This window comes from Cynocephalus volans, chromosome 11, assembly GCF_027409185.1.
Source record: "Cynocephalus volans isolate mCynVol1 chromosome 11, mCynVol1.pri, whole genome shotgun sequence".
NCBI classification, from domain to species: Eukaryota; Metazoa; Chordata; class Mammalia; order Dermoptera; family Cynocephalidae; genus Cynocephalus; species Cynocephalus volans.
Window position 1 is genome coordinate 50,974,698 of NC_084470.1, and position 15,636 is coordinate 50,990,333.

Genomic DNA, 15,636 nt, shown 5'->3' on the forward strand with positions numbered 1-15,636 from the left:
TATTTCCAAAGCATTCCTGTTCTCTAATTTTGCCCAGCAATAGTAATAGCTACTCTTTCTAGAGTACCTAAAAATGCCTGGAGCTTTGCATACAAAGTTAGTGGTAATATTGACACTAGTAAAAGATTTTTCTATCAATGCTACTACTACTTAGGTTATCTCAATTTTTTTTGCCAGTGTATTATTGGAAGAGATTTCTAGAAATGGAATTGGTGGGTGAAATAATGGTAAATAGCCAGAACAAAGGAACTAAAGCAATGGCAGAGTAGCCTTTGGAATCCCACACGCAATTGGAGAAGACTTCAATGGATGGAACCCCATAGAGGGATGAGTGGTGTCATCCTGAGAGGGCTCATTTTCACGGGTTTGGGCAGATATGCTTGATGCCTCAGCCTAACCTCAAAATGACCACCTCTCCGGTCCATAATTTCCAGGAGTGTTTGTATGCTTATGTACAAGTAGAAACATGTGTTTTCCGCATAAAATCAGAATTTTTGCAAAGAGGCAGTTGCCTAGACTACAAGTTGTGGCAAATATATTTCTCTTCACTTGTATGGTTATAAGGGGTTTTATCTTGCTCCACAAAGATAGGGAAATCCAGCATCCCTAGAATTTCTCATCTGTAGTATTTACTCCAGAGATAAGGCTCCTCCATTCCCAGTGAGAACTGAAGCTGTAGAGACCTTATCTGACTTTGTACCCCACAAAAGTCATAATAGCACATATTGACACCCAGATATGGACTGGGGGGAGGAGAGCAGTGCTGAAGGGTGGGGAGAGGATGTTGAAGGGGAGGTGGAGGCAGTCAGCCAGGCTAGAGGAGCAAATATCTAAGGTTATAGTCCTTCCCAAAGGACTTAGAGCTACAGGTGGTAAGAACAGAACACAGAATAGCAATGTCTTGCAAATTAAAATCTTGCAAATGGAAACCAATCTGTTCAACAGCCTGACTTCCCACAGAGGGAGGGTTGCTGTACCCTACTCTGCTTGCCTGCACAACCCTACACCTGGGGAAATCTTCTGCCTTATCACTCTCTAAAGTCTCCTCACCCCATGAGACTAACATTATAGAAGGGACCCATCTAGGGAGATGAGAAAAGATCATCTCCATCTCTCTGGAGGTAGGTGAGGAAGTACTTTAGAAATACCTGCATTAGAGCACTGTTTCTGGGTAAAAGTGGCCCAGAGACTTCTATCCATTTATGTCTCCATGCTCTGACTCTGTCTGGCTTAGAACCAATTAGAGAGTAGGAGTACTAAGCTGAGACCCAAGAAGATCTTCTCTTCTTTCCCTTCCAAACACAGGCCTCGTTTGATTAATAGCACCCTGTCCTCTGCCTCTCAACATGGATAGACAGATAGATAAGTAATTAAAGTAATTACGTTCACAATTTTATTTTCCATCCAAGACTTCTCCTATGACTTCTAAACCCTTATGTCCCTATCCTGGAAATTTCACCTTGCATCCTGAATGAACTATGGTTGTCTATTCATTATTCAGAAGACACCTTGAGATAATGTCTCCAAGATGCTGAAAGAAAATAATTACCAATCTAGAATTAAATATTCAGCAAAAATATTTTTCAAAAATAAAGGTGAAATGAAGTACACTTTCAAACAAACAAAAACAGAATTTGTTACCAGCAAACATGCACTAATATATAAAATAAAAGATGTTCTTTAGAAGAAGGAAAAGGTAAGGTTGGAGTTTCAGGAAGGAAGAAGAACAATGAAAATTGTTAAAATGTGAATAAATCTTTGTAAGCTTTGTCTCAAAAAACAATAATAGTAATGACTTATGCATTTAAATACAGAAATAAATGCATGACAACAATAGCAGATAAGTATAGAGGGGGATAAGTGGGATTAAAAGCCTCTGTGAGCCTTACATTGTCTGGGAAGTGGTAAGAATATTTCTACTAAATCCAAAATAATGGGTGCATTTGGTAATTTCTAAGGTAACTACTACAATAATCTGAAATAATGTACTACTGCTAAGTAATAGAGAGAGAAAGAATAGAATTTAAAAGTTATCAATTCACAAAAAGAGGAAGAAAGAGTAGATAAAAATAAATAAGTGGGAAAATAGAAAGCAAATAGTAAGATGTCCTATTTAAACTAATATATGAATATAAAATAACATTAAATATAAATGGACTAAATATTGCAATTAAATGATTATTAGACCAAAAAATACCCTGAAACACAATTATATGTTGCTTTCAAAAGACACACCTTAGATATAAGGACACAGAAATTTTAAAAACAATGCGATAGGAAATTAAAAATAACCATGAACATGAAAGAAAGAAAGCAGGTATAGCTCAATGTTAAATAATAATCTTTAAAAGAAAAAAACATTAATGGAGATAAAGATAGACATTTCATAATAACAAAACATAATTCTATGGGAAATACATAAATTTTAAGATGTATGCATATAATACATAAAGAAAAAAATTCATATTCTTTTTTTTTTTTTTTTTGTCTTTTTTTCATGACCGGCACTCAGCCAGTGAGTGCACCGGCCAGTCCTATATAGGATCCGAACCCGCAGCGGGAGCGTCGCTGCGCTCCCAGCGCCACACTCTCCCAAGTGCGCCACGGGCTCGGCCCCCAAAATTCATATTCTTAAAAAATAAATACACAAGTCCACAATTATAATGGTAGAATTTAATATACCACTCTTAATAGCTGATAGAAGAAGCAGACAAAAAGTATGTATATTGAAGATTTTAACAATGTGATTAAAAAACTTGATCTGATTCACACATATAGAATACTACACAAACAACAGCAGAACACTTATTTTATTTGACTCATACAAAACATTTATAAAAATCATAAGCCACAAGGCAGATTTTTAGAAATTTAGAGGATTAAAATAAAATAGAATGTAATTAAACTAAGAATCTGTAACATGCAACAACAAGAACCCTAGAGAATTTTCATATGCTTGATGGTCACAAAATATATATAATCCATAGGTCAAAGAAAAAAGTGACAATGGAAATTTGAAATATATATAATTTTCAACTAAACATTAATGAGAAGGCTGCAAATCAATAATTGGAGTTTGCAGATAACACTGAGCTTGAAGGAAATTGTGTAGACTTAAATGATATTATAATGAGTATATTACAATGGATATATTATAAAATAAGAAAGGCTAATAATCAAAGAAGTTTAGAGTGAAAATAAAGCTCAAACCAAATAGAAAAGGAAATAATAAATATAATTATAATAAATTAATTAAATAGAAGGAAACCCAAAACATAGGGAATCTATAGAGCCAAATTATTTTTTGAAAAGATTAATAAAATTGAAAAACCCTGATGAAACAGAGAGAGAGAGTGAGAAAGAGAGAGAAAGAGAGATAGAAAACGAATAATGCATATTAGGAATAAGTAAGAGACATTATAGACGTTAAGAGAATATAAAGAACAGCTTTATGCCAATAAACTTGAATATATGCAAGTTCCTAGGAAAAAACAAGTAAGCAAACAAAATAAATAACAAGTACCTAGGAAAAAACAAGTTAGCAAACTGACCCATAGAGAAATAAAAATTCTGAATACACCCATAGATGTTAACAAAATTAAATGTCCAATTAAAAATCTTTTTAGAAAGAATTCCAGATCTAGATGGCTCCATTGAGACAGTCTACTAAATTACTAAAACTCTTCTAGAATATAGAAAAAGACAATGATTTTGTGATATAATGATATTTAAATATTGCTTTTTGTCCACAGTTCTTGGCTCATGCTATTCTCTGACCTTTTCTTTCCCTCTTTTCATCTGCCCTTTTTTCTCCCCGAGGCAGGAAATTCTCTAACCTGTCTTAGCTGATTGTAGGTCCTAGGACCCCCATTTCAGGAAGGGCTCTGGAGCAAAAATGCTGTGCAGAGAGGCCAAGAAAAATCTGAAGAAATAGGCCTTCCTGGGTTTCACCACCCAGTCTATTAGTGTTAGATCATACCTTTTTTGTCCAATCACATTTCTACATGACTGTCCATTGTTTTAGTCCATTTTGTGTTAATACAACAGAAATCCTGAGACTGGGTAATTTATAAAGAACAGAGGTTTAGTTGGCTCATGATTCTGGGACAGCTGCATCTAACACAGGCCTCAGGCTGCTTCTACTCATGGAGGAAAGCGGCAGGTAGCTGGTGGGTACAAGCAGATCACATGGCGAGAGGAAGCAAGAGAGAGAAGGTGCCAGGGTCTTTTAAACAACCAGCTCTTGAAGAAACTAATAGAGACCAAACTCACTACCCTCACACCCCCAGGAAGAGCATTAATCCATGCATGAGGGATCCACTCCCATGACTCATACAGCCCCTAACATTGCTGCACATGAGATTTGGAGCAGACAACACATCCAAACTCTATCATCCATCCTTCAATCATGCGTACGTAATGAAGATTCCATAAAAACCCAAGAGCACAGTGTTCAGAAAGCTTCTGGACAGCTGAATTCATCTGTGTGCTGGGAGGGTGGCACATCCCAACTCTAGGGGAATGGAAGCTCCTGTGCTCAGGACCCTTCCAGACCTTGCTGCAGAATTGATGGATTGCTTGCCATTGGGGAGAAATCCCCATACATTTGGTCACAGAAGTCTGCCTTCTGTTGATGATTGCTCCTGAGTATAGAGGGAAAGTCTTCAGTGTTTTTTCTTCCAACTCAGCTTTCCAATTCATCTTATAAAGCCAATATAATCTTGAAACCAAAACCTGAAAAATTCATTAAAGGAAAGAAAAATTACAAATCAATCTCACAAAAGAGAATATTAACAAAATCTTAACAAATGGAGTCAAGTAATATATAAATAAAACAATACATCAAAATGTTAACAAAATTAACAAACCGAATCCAACAACATATGAAAAGATTAGAATTTGATAATGTAGGGTTTATTCAAGAATTCAAGGTAGGCTTAACATTTGAAAATAATCAGTACAATTCACCATATTAACAGAGTAAATGAGAAAGGTAATATGAACATTTCAATAGATGGAGAAAATTATTTTTAAAATTTAACATCTCTATGCATTTAAATAAATTCTCACAGAAATGGGTATGGAAGGGAATATCTTTATTACAGTAAAGGAGAGAGAGCTATAAAAAATCTACAGCAGGAGTTATACTTGAAGTAATATGTTGAAAACATTCCTTCCAAGATCAGGACTGAGGCAAACATGTTTATTAAGACTGGTTTTTACAGTGGACCAATGATGACAGCTAATGCAATGTGGCAAGAAAAAGAAAATCATTCACATTTTTTAAAATGCTGTAATTCTTTGCAGATGGCATAATTATGTATATACAAAGCATGAAAGAATCTGTAGATAAACAATTAGGGTTAATAAAATAATTTAGCAAAGTTCCTGAAAACAAATACATTTAAAAACCTTACAGTGACTTCTTTCAAAGAGTATAGTCTCAGGCCAGGTCTTTTAAGTTTATTTTTGGAAATAATCCCAGGGAACATAAGTGGGACACTTGGAAGAGTGAAATAAGAAATGATGAAAAGCAAATCCAAATGTGTTATATCAAACCGAGTAATATTATGAATAACTGAGGATATTCTGAGGCAAGTGGATATCACCTTAAAATATTCACCTCAAGAAATGGAAGAAAACAGCATTTATCTGCTGGCTTCCTTTCCCCACTGGTCAAGGGTTGGTCCATGGGGTTTTAACTCTTTTGTACTTCTAGGTGTGCATGTGTATCAGAATAGGTGAGCAACCTCATATAAAAGGTAAGAATGTTTCATTTTGGAAATTGATAAGTGTATTCTAAAATTTATGTGAAAATTCAAAGGGCTATGAATAACTTAAAGAAGAAGAAAGCTGGAGGAATCACTGCCTATCAAATTTTATTATAACACTACATTAATAAAGATAATATAGTATTACTACAAAGATAGACAAATAGACTAGTGGAACTGAATAATGAGTCCAGAAACAGACCCACTGTCTGTGTGTTTGGGCTGCTATAACAAAATACCATAGATTGAGTGGCTTATAAACAACAGAATTTTATTTCTTGCAATTCTGAAGTCTGGGAAGTTCAAAATCAAGGTGCCGGCAGATTTGGTGTCTGGTGCCCTCTTCATAAATGGTCATCTTTTCACCATAACCTCACATGGTGGAAAGAACAAGGGATCTCTCTTGGGACTCTTTTATAGGGACACTAATCCCCTTCATGAGGTCTGCTAGCCAGGCTTACCCGTCTCTACTATTAGGGTCCCTAGGACCTGTTAGTTGTCTCCATCAGAGTATATTTTATAGCAGAATATAAATACTTATTTATTTGTTTGTTTGTCTCCCCTGTTAAACTGTGAGTTACTAGAGCCTACTATTGTATCCCAGTCCTTAGAATAGTTCCTGGCACATAGTCAAAATCAGTAAATATATTCTGAACTAGACAGAATAGTAAGATAATGTGGAATGTATGTCTGAGCAATTTATTCTGTTTGCTTTGCTCTGTTTCTTTTTTCTTTAGAAAACATGAGATGAGAGAAACATTTTATTTCTTTACTTTATGCCTAGCCTATTGCAAGCAGAAAATGCCTTAATGTCACATAGTCCAGATTCCCACTACCCACAACATGAAAGAATTCTTCTCTGATAAGTCTAGCCTAGCAATCCACTCATGAATAGCAACATCTGGGGAGGTCAACACTTGCTCTCACTTTGAATATATGGATGCTCAGTTTTCTTAGCAACTAAAAGTGCAAATGAAATTATATTGGTATGCTACTTTTTATTAATAAGGTTAGCAAAGGTTCAAGGTGGACAAAAATTATTGTATCTACTATCCACATGTAATGAATGAAGTTGGACCACTACCTCACACCATATACAAAAAATTAAGTCAAAATAGATCAATGATATAAAATTAAGTGTTAAAACTATAAAACACTTGGAAGAAACAGTATAGGCAGCAGAAAAAAAAGTAGATGAGTTGTATTTCATCAATATTAAAAACTTTTGTATTTCCAAGGACAGCATCAAGAAAGTCAAAAGGCAATCTATCATACCCAATAAGGAGGTTGTATCTAGAATATACAAGGGTACTTTAAAAACTTCATGAAAAAATAGAATTAAAAGATAGTATGAATCTTTCCATGAATCTTTTGAGGTATCCTTGTATAATGAACCCTTAAAACTCAATAATAAAAAAGACAAGTAACCCAATTATAAAGGGCAACACACCTGAATAGACAGTTCTCCAAAGAAGATATACGATTAGCTATAAGCACATGAAAATATGCTCAACATCATTATCTCACAAGGAAATGAAAATCAAAACCACAGTGAGATATTAATTCACACCCAGTAGGATGGTTATAATAAAAAAGTCAGATAATAACAAGTGTTGACAAGAAGGTGGAGAAATTAGAATGCTCATACACTGCTGGTGGAAATGTAAAATGGTAAAACCACTTTGGAAAACAGCCTGGTAGTTCCTCAAATGATTAAACATAGAGTTAAAATATAATCTAGAAATTCTATTGCTAGGTATCTACCTAAAAGAATTGAAAACACATGTCCACACAAACACCTGTACACAAATATTCATAGCAGTATTATTTATAATATCCCCAAAGTGGAAATAACCAAATGTTCATTAATAAATGAATGAATTAACAAAATGTGATATCCATGCAATGGAATATTATTCAGCAATAAAAAGAGATAAAGTTCTGACCCTTGCTACTAACATGAATGAACCTTGAAATGGTTGTGCTAAGTGAAAGAAGCCAGTCACAAAGGACAACATTTATATGAAATGTCCAGAACAGGCAAATCAATAGGGACAGAAAGCTAGAGCAGAGGGGTATGCAACATGAGAAGGGGATATGATGGCCAAGGGGCATGGTTGGGGGGGGGGGTGAATGAAAATGTCCTAAAATTGAATCTGGCGATGCACGCACAACACTATGAATTATGAGTCATTGAACTGTATAGTTAAATAGGTAAGTTCTATTGTATGTGAATTCTCTCTCAAAACCCTAAGAAAAATTTTAAATGAATTGAAACCAATGTTGTATTCGTCTTGTATATTTTTAATTTGCATAAAATTTGATACAACTAACTTAGTTTCATTAAAATGTTGTCTGTCTTTTTGTCCATTTATGAGGAAAGATATATATCACATTACTGTTGATAATAGCTAAAATTATAAACGGATTTCCAAGAATTGAAAAATATTATAATAAAATTATTGTTGTACTTGCCAAACTCATACAAAGGTGCTGCATAAAAGGTACTCGACATCATTAGTCATTAGTGAAACGCAAATTTAAATCATAATAAGATACCACAACACATCTATTAGAATAACAAAATGAAAAAGAACCTTTAATGCCAAGTGCTAATGAAGAAGCAGAGCAACTGCAAGTCTCACGCTTTGTAGGTGGGAATGCAAAATGTTCCAACCACTTTGGAAACAGAGGTGCAGTTTCTTATAAAGTTAAACATACACTTGCCATATGAACCAAGAGACGTGAAAACTTATGTTCACACAACAACCTGTACATTCATAAGCTTTGCAAACTGTAAACAATCCAAATGTCCTTCAGCTGGGGATTTGGTAAACAAGCTGTGGTTCAGCCATACATTAAAATGCTAGCAATAAAAAAAAGAGAATACTAATATATGCAACAATAAAACGAATTCGAAATTCATTAGGCTAAGCGGATGTAGGTAAACTGAAAAAGCCGCAGGCTATATGACTCTCTTTACATGATATTCTGGAACAGGCAAAAACTATAGGGACAAAACACAGATCAGTGGCTTCTAGGAGCTGGAGTAGGGGAAAGGTTGACTTCAACAGAGTATAAAGGAATTTTTTTGGTGATGAAACTGCTCTACATATTGATTGCGGTGATGATTACATCTGTCATGCCTTTATATGTATATGTTTGTCAAAACTCACAGAACAATATATTAAATAGAGTGACTTTTTCTGAATAAATATTACCTCAATAAATGTAAAAAATAAGTTTTTAAAAACTGCTGAATATGCCGAATTAATATAAAGTAACTTTATTTTTTAAAAATTATATACTTATGTTAAATTTTATCATTTATTGGTATGTATTCATGGGGTATAGAGTATTGTTTCAATACATGCATATACTGTACATGGATTCACTCAGGGTAGAGAGCAGAGTTTTGTATTTGTTAATCTGCCACTTCCCTTCCACTCCTTCCCCTCCCCACCTTCACTCCCCTCCCAGCCTCTGATAACAATTATTCTATTCTCTACTTCTACAAAAACCACTTTTTCTGTGCCTGGCTTACTTCACTTACCTTGATGGTCTCCGGTTCTATCCATGTTGCTTATTTTAAAAAATGTTTACTAAGGCTGTAAAAACACAGAAACATACTTAGGGTATGTGAAAAAAATCAAGTCATATAATCAATATGTGACTATATTATATATTTATAGTACAAATACTTTTTTTAAAATCTTCATAGATTAGGGGAAAAAGAAAAAAATTAACCAAAATATCAAGAGTAGTCATTGATGAGTGCAGGGAGGCATGGATGATTTTTTGGTGTTGCTTTTTTCCATTTTCTGTTTTTAAAATTATATTTAATAAATATGTATTGTTTTCACAAAGAAAATGACATGTTACATTTATGAAAAGGAATATTTGGGAGTCAGAATAATCCTTCCCAAATATAAAAATTTGCTCAGAATATAATTATTTGGTGTAAGTAAGATGTTTGTTTCGTAAATAAGTCAGTCATTATTCTTTGTGGCTTTAGTTTGCTTTCCTGCAAAATGAGAGAAATCTGTTTGATATTTTTGCTACTCACCCTGAAGCAAAATAAACAAATTCTCACCTGGAAGGCAAAATCAATAAACAGCTAATTCAGAGTGGGTGGAAAAGGTGAGTTTGTAAAAACTGGAGTGTTTATTTTCATGTCTGAACTTTAATTCATATTCTCAATCAAATATTTTCTACTGTTGCACTTTTCCCTTCCCAATGAAAACAGTACAGCCCTCCTATTACTAAGCAATATTTTTATATAAGCCATATTCTTTCACTCATCAAATCTATGATAACACATCCAGTAAGAGAAGTTCCACCTGCCCGGTTCTGTATCCATAGCACTGGCCAACAGAAAACTATGTGGCAATCAGGCTTATAAAGTAACCTCTTATTAGTTCTCTCACTGATATCACTGAGCCTGACAAATAATGTATTCTAATTCTCCCTGGTTTTCGCTCACAAGGGCCCACAATGCAGCTGCTGTGCCTTTGGGATTAAAAGATGATATGAACTGAAAAAGAAACAAGGATAACCTAAGTGTTTTTGAAAGATAATTTTCTTTGTGTCAATATGCATTCTGTGACCCAATGACTATTCTATTCTAACATAAACAAACTCTCAAAAGACAGCAGGGCTATGAGAGCAGATAAACCCGGGGCTGAATCCCATTTCTACCTATAATTGATGCTAACAAAAAGTTTTTAATTTTTTTTGAGCACCAATATCCTCTTATGTCGGAAAGCAAATAATAAGACCTAGCTTTGAAAATTATAACGAAAGTAGCTATGCTAACCACTATACCACCTGCAAAATGGTGCAGCCTCTATGGAAAATGTTACAGAGTTTCCTGAAACAATTACAGATAGATCTACCATGTGACCCAGCTCTTCTACTGTTGGGAACATACCCAGATGAATGGAAATCATCATGCCAAAGATATACCTGTTCTCCAATGTTTATTGCAGCACTATTTACAATAGCCAAGAGTTGGAACCAGCCCAGATGTCCATCATCAGATGAGTGGATATGGAAACTGTGGTACATCTACACAACAGTACTACTCTGCTACAAAAAAGAATGAAATACTGCCATTCACAACAACATGGATGGACTTAGAGAAAATTATATTAAGTGAAACAAGTCAGGCACAGAAAGAGAAATACCACATGTTGTCATCTATTTGTGGGAGCTAAAAATAAATAAAGAAACACACAAACAAATAAAGGGGAAGGGGAAGAAGACACAACAATCACAAAAATTCCTTGAACTTTGCAGGTCAAGTGAACAGAAATGATGTGGGGTGCGGAGAGAAGGGAGGGAAGAGGAACGGGTAAAGGGGCATGAAAATCAACTACAATGCATATTAAGAAGTTAAATTAAAAAAACAATAAATAAATAAAAATAAAAAACAATCAAAAAACCTGAAATATATTGCAAAAGAAACCCTAGTGTTACTGATAAAAAAAAATGTATAAAAGTCAAAATAGAAAAAGAAAATTGTAAGGATTAAATGGTGTAAATGCAAAGTGCCTGTTATATAATAGACACTTAATAAAATGTTTCTTCTTTTCTATGGAGGTTCAGATTGTTTTGTGAGAAAACATAAGGCAGCTTAGCTAACTGTTCTAGAGAGGACAGTTAGTGTGAGTGTGAGTGGGTGTGTGTGTGAACATCTGCCCGTGTATATGAGTGTGTTAGGAGTGGTAATCAGAGAGAATCATGTAAGATGGTGTGAATATGTAATTAGAGGTGGAAACTGAAACCCACAAGATCTAGGAAAGAGGCTCCTAGATTCCAAGAGTAAAAGTTATGAAGAAAGGAAAACAATTAGCCAACCCATTTTTAATGGGTCAGCTGAACCTAATTATAAGGTCATGGTATTTTCCAATTGAAAAATATTTTCAAACTGATTGTGTCCAATTTTCTCATTTTTCAAGCAAAAAACAAAACAAAAACCAAGGCTCAGAGAAGGAAAGGAAATTTCTCAAAGTCAGATAACACATGGGAAGTAGAAGTAGGACTAGAACATTCCCAGTCTTCTGTTTCTGGGAAGATAGGAGAGCCCTCTGAGACACTGCTGACCCTTCCTTATGAAATGCCTGTGTGAATAGGCCCTGTTGCTTTGCCAGGTGCTAGACAAAGCAACACGTGGATACACCCTGCAGTGCATTATGAGGGCAGGAAGATACAGAGAGGGTGCCACAAGAGATGACCACAGTGATAACCTGTTAAGAGCGTGGAATGAAACATGCACACACACATCCACACATGGATGTTTACATTACATATGGTTGTAGCCTGTTGTTATTTGTCATGGTGTCTAGTCTGTGAGCAAGAAGAATCGGGGTCTTTAGGAGATCACTGAAGAGGATGAGTGATAGTGCTTGATGGAAACTAAAAGAAGGAGATATGTGAGGAATTGCAAGGGTCTGGAAGGTTTTATCTGACCATGTGACCTCAGTAAAGTCACTTGACAACCTCCTCTTTACTTTCATTTTTGATTATGTTGTCTTAACATCCCAAGACCTCACCAGCATGGAAGTGTAGTTGAGGTCATGAGAATGTTCATGGATAAATCATTTAGAGCTGCCAGTTGTATATCCAGGACTCCAAGCCTCTTTCTAGTGTCTCCACTCTCTTGAGGAACTTCGGAGTCTTCTTAAAGACAATATCTGTGTGTTTCACATAGAAATTGAAGCCAGTGTCTCTGCAGCACTGGTTGTCATGTACCTTAATTCAAAAAAGATGAGACTGATAGGGAGGGCTTCACATTACCCTGAGATCCTGGACTTTGAGCTGTGCTCAGGGTCACAATGGGACTTTAGGTTGTCTCTCTTGTGGCAGAGGTTGAAGGGTATTCTTCACATGATGGAAGAAGAATAAATTGGGTATCTAGTAAACAGGATGCCTAATTGTGGTGGCGATCACTAAGTGTTCACCAAAACACTTTCCTTTTTCTCCAGAGCACACAGCGAGAAAACATTTCCCAGACTCCCTTGAAATTAGGCATGGTCACATGACTAGTTCTGGCCAAACAGAAGGTGAGCAGAAATTATACATGCTATAGCTTAATGGGGAAGAGTCTGAGGTTCTGGATGAGGGTGGAACTACACCACTGAAAGAGCCTGGACCATGAATTGCTAAATCACTGAATTACATGAACAAGAAATGATCTACTGTGTTATGCTACTGAGATTTGAAGGTTTATCTCCTATAGCATTCAGCTTACCTACCATTATTTTATCACTCTTAACATGCATATATTTCCGTATTTTAATACTCCATTTTAGACTTGATGACGTACAGTAATACAGGAATGTTAAGAGAGATTTACCCACAGCTAATATTCACACAGCTAGTGTGATATTGGTACTCCAATCCAAGTCTCCTCGATATTGAACCAAATTTCTAAGTTCCATGTGGGACTGATGAGAGAAGGAAAGTTACCTCATCACAGAAGCTGGCACATTTGACTAACTCACCCACAGCTCATCGTCCTGGTGTGTAGGATCATGGTATGTTATCCTTAGTATTTTGGATACTAACTTTCTGGATTCTGTGATGTAGGTAGGGATTAAAGATTGAACTTCAGCTGGATTTGGGGTTGGTGGAGGGGAGAGCTGAGAAACCTGGTGAACCACTGGTAGCCCTAGTGTGTCTAGGAAAGGGGAAGATTCTACTTTGCAGAATTGAGTTTAATCTAGAGTCCTGTTAAAGTATGGAAAAGAGGTGCTTCTGCCTGCGGTTAGTATGTGTCCCCATCAAACAGCCTTTGGATATTGCCAGGTTTACAATGCTCTCCTTGAACAGAATATCAAAGAGCTGCCTGAAGATTTGGTACAATATGCACCTTTTCTAATACGTTAAAAAAAAAGGCATGGCTGTAGGGAAAGCAAGTACTTAGTTTCCTCCTTTGAGGCTAAGCTGTTAAAGACGATCTGGGTAGAAATTTCAGATATCAGGTGTATATATGTGACTATCTTTATAATGCAGCATAAAAATTCATAAATGGATATTGGAAATAAATGCTGAAAAACTAAAGACAAGATACTATGTCTTGGGGCAATGGGAGGCAGTGTAGTCCACATGAATCACCACACATTATGATTACACTTTTAGTTAACCTCTTACTTCACCCAACTTTTTGAATGAATAAAGTCCATGTGGTTGAAGAACAGGAAACACTAAAAAAGTAATGATGCAGCACTGGAAGAAATGTATTTCCCAGATCCTATGGGTGGATTAAATAATAGTTTGATCTGTTGCTTTTTCAGGACTCGTACTGGAGGGTGGCAGAGCTGAGGGGAGGAGGATATTCTCTAGCTGGAATGATTTATTTCTGCAGCCTAAGCTTAAAAAGACAGAGCACTCCTTCCTTGGAGCTGGAGAAGTAAGGCTTCAAAACTCTTAGGGGTTCAAACTGTGCCGACCAGACCCAGCGACAGCAGCTCAGCTCATTGGAGTGGATTGCAGCAGAAAAGAGCAGGCTCATCAAAAGGATGTTGGTCGGACCATGGAGAACAAATTCACATGTGAAGATTATCAGAACACTGCAGAATGGCTTCTGTCTCACACCAAGCACCAACCTCAAGTGGCAGTAATCTGTGGTTCTGGATTAGGAGGTCTGATTGATTAATTAACCCAGGCCCAGATTTTTGACTACAGTGAAATACTCAACTTTTTCTGATGTACAGTGTCAAGTCATGCTGGTCAACTGGTGTTTGAGTTCCTGAATGGCAGAGAATGTGTGATGATGCAGGGCAGGTTCTACTTGTATGAAGGATACCAACTCCGCAAGGTGACAGGTCGTGTGAAGATTTTCCAGCTTCTGGGTGTGGACATCCTGCTGCTCACCAATGCAGCTGGAGGGCTCAACCCCAAATGTGAGGTTGGAGATATCATGCTGATCCAGGATCACATCAACCTACCTGGTTTCTGTGGTCAGAACCCTCTCAAAGGGTCCAATTATTAAAGGTTTGGAGTTTGTTTTCTTGTCATGTCTGACGCCTATGACTGGAATATGAGGCAGAAGGCTATCAGTACCTGGAAGCAAATGGGGAAGCAGCAAGAGAGAGCTATAGGAAGGCACATAGATGATGGTGGCAGACCCCAAGTTTGAGACTGTGGCAGAGTCTTGTCTGCTGCAGAAGCTGGGGGCAGATGCTGTTGGCATGAGCACAGAACTAGAAGTTATAGTTGCATGGCACTACGGATTTCAGGTCTTTGGCTTCGCACTCATAACTAACAAGGTCATCATTATGAAAACCTGGAGAAGCCTAATCATGAGGAAATACTAGAGTCAGAGAAATAGGCTTCACAGAAATTGGAACAGTTCGTCTCCATTCTTATGGCTAGCATTCCTCTCCGTGACAGTGCCAGTGGCCATCTCTGGAATGGTATGGCCTCTGCCTTATGGGATCCAAGTAGCTGGTACCTACTTTGGCCCCTTGCTGGGGTCATGTACCACTGCACCTACAGAAGAGTAGAAAGAAGAGGATGATCCCCATCATTAACCTTCCCCACTTTCTTCCATCAGACCCTTCTGATGCCAGGCTGTCTCAAAGCAGTTTGTTTCCACCCCTGTTCTTCTCCAAGAGCCACAGCCCATGCCCTACTACACATCCATTCATATGCCCAGGATTCGAGTTGAGCCTTTAATCTTCATACAGTAGCTGCTACTAGCTTTTGGAGATGATGTTCTCACATTCCTGGGGGCTCAGTTCTGCCTCACCTAAAGTGCTGAAGACCAAACAAGGAGCAGCCCAATGCCTCTCGGACTGTATTTAATACCGTAATGTTTTTAGAAAAAAGAGAATGTTGAAAAAATAAAACTCACAATACC

The 15,636-nt window shown here is 36.7% G+C and overlaps 1 pseudogene; it reads left to right on the forward strand.

The window, feature by feature from the left end:
• Positions 1-14,301: 14,301 nt before the first annotated feature.
• Positions 14,302-15,294, forward strand: LOC134390074 (purine nucleoside phosphorylase-like; annotated as a pseudogene).
• Positions 15,295-15,636: the final 342 nt, after the last annotated feature.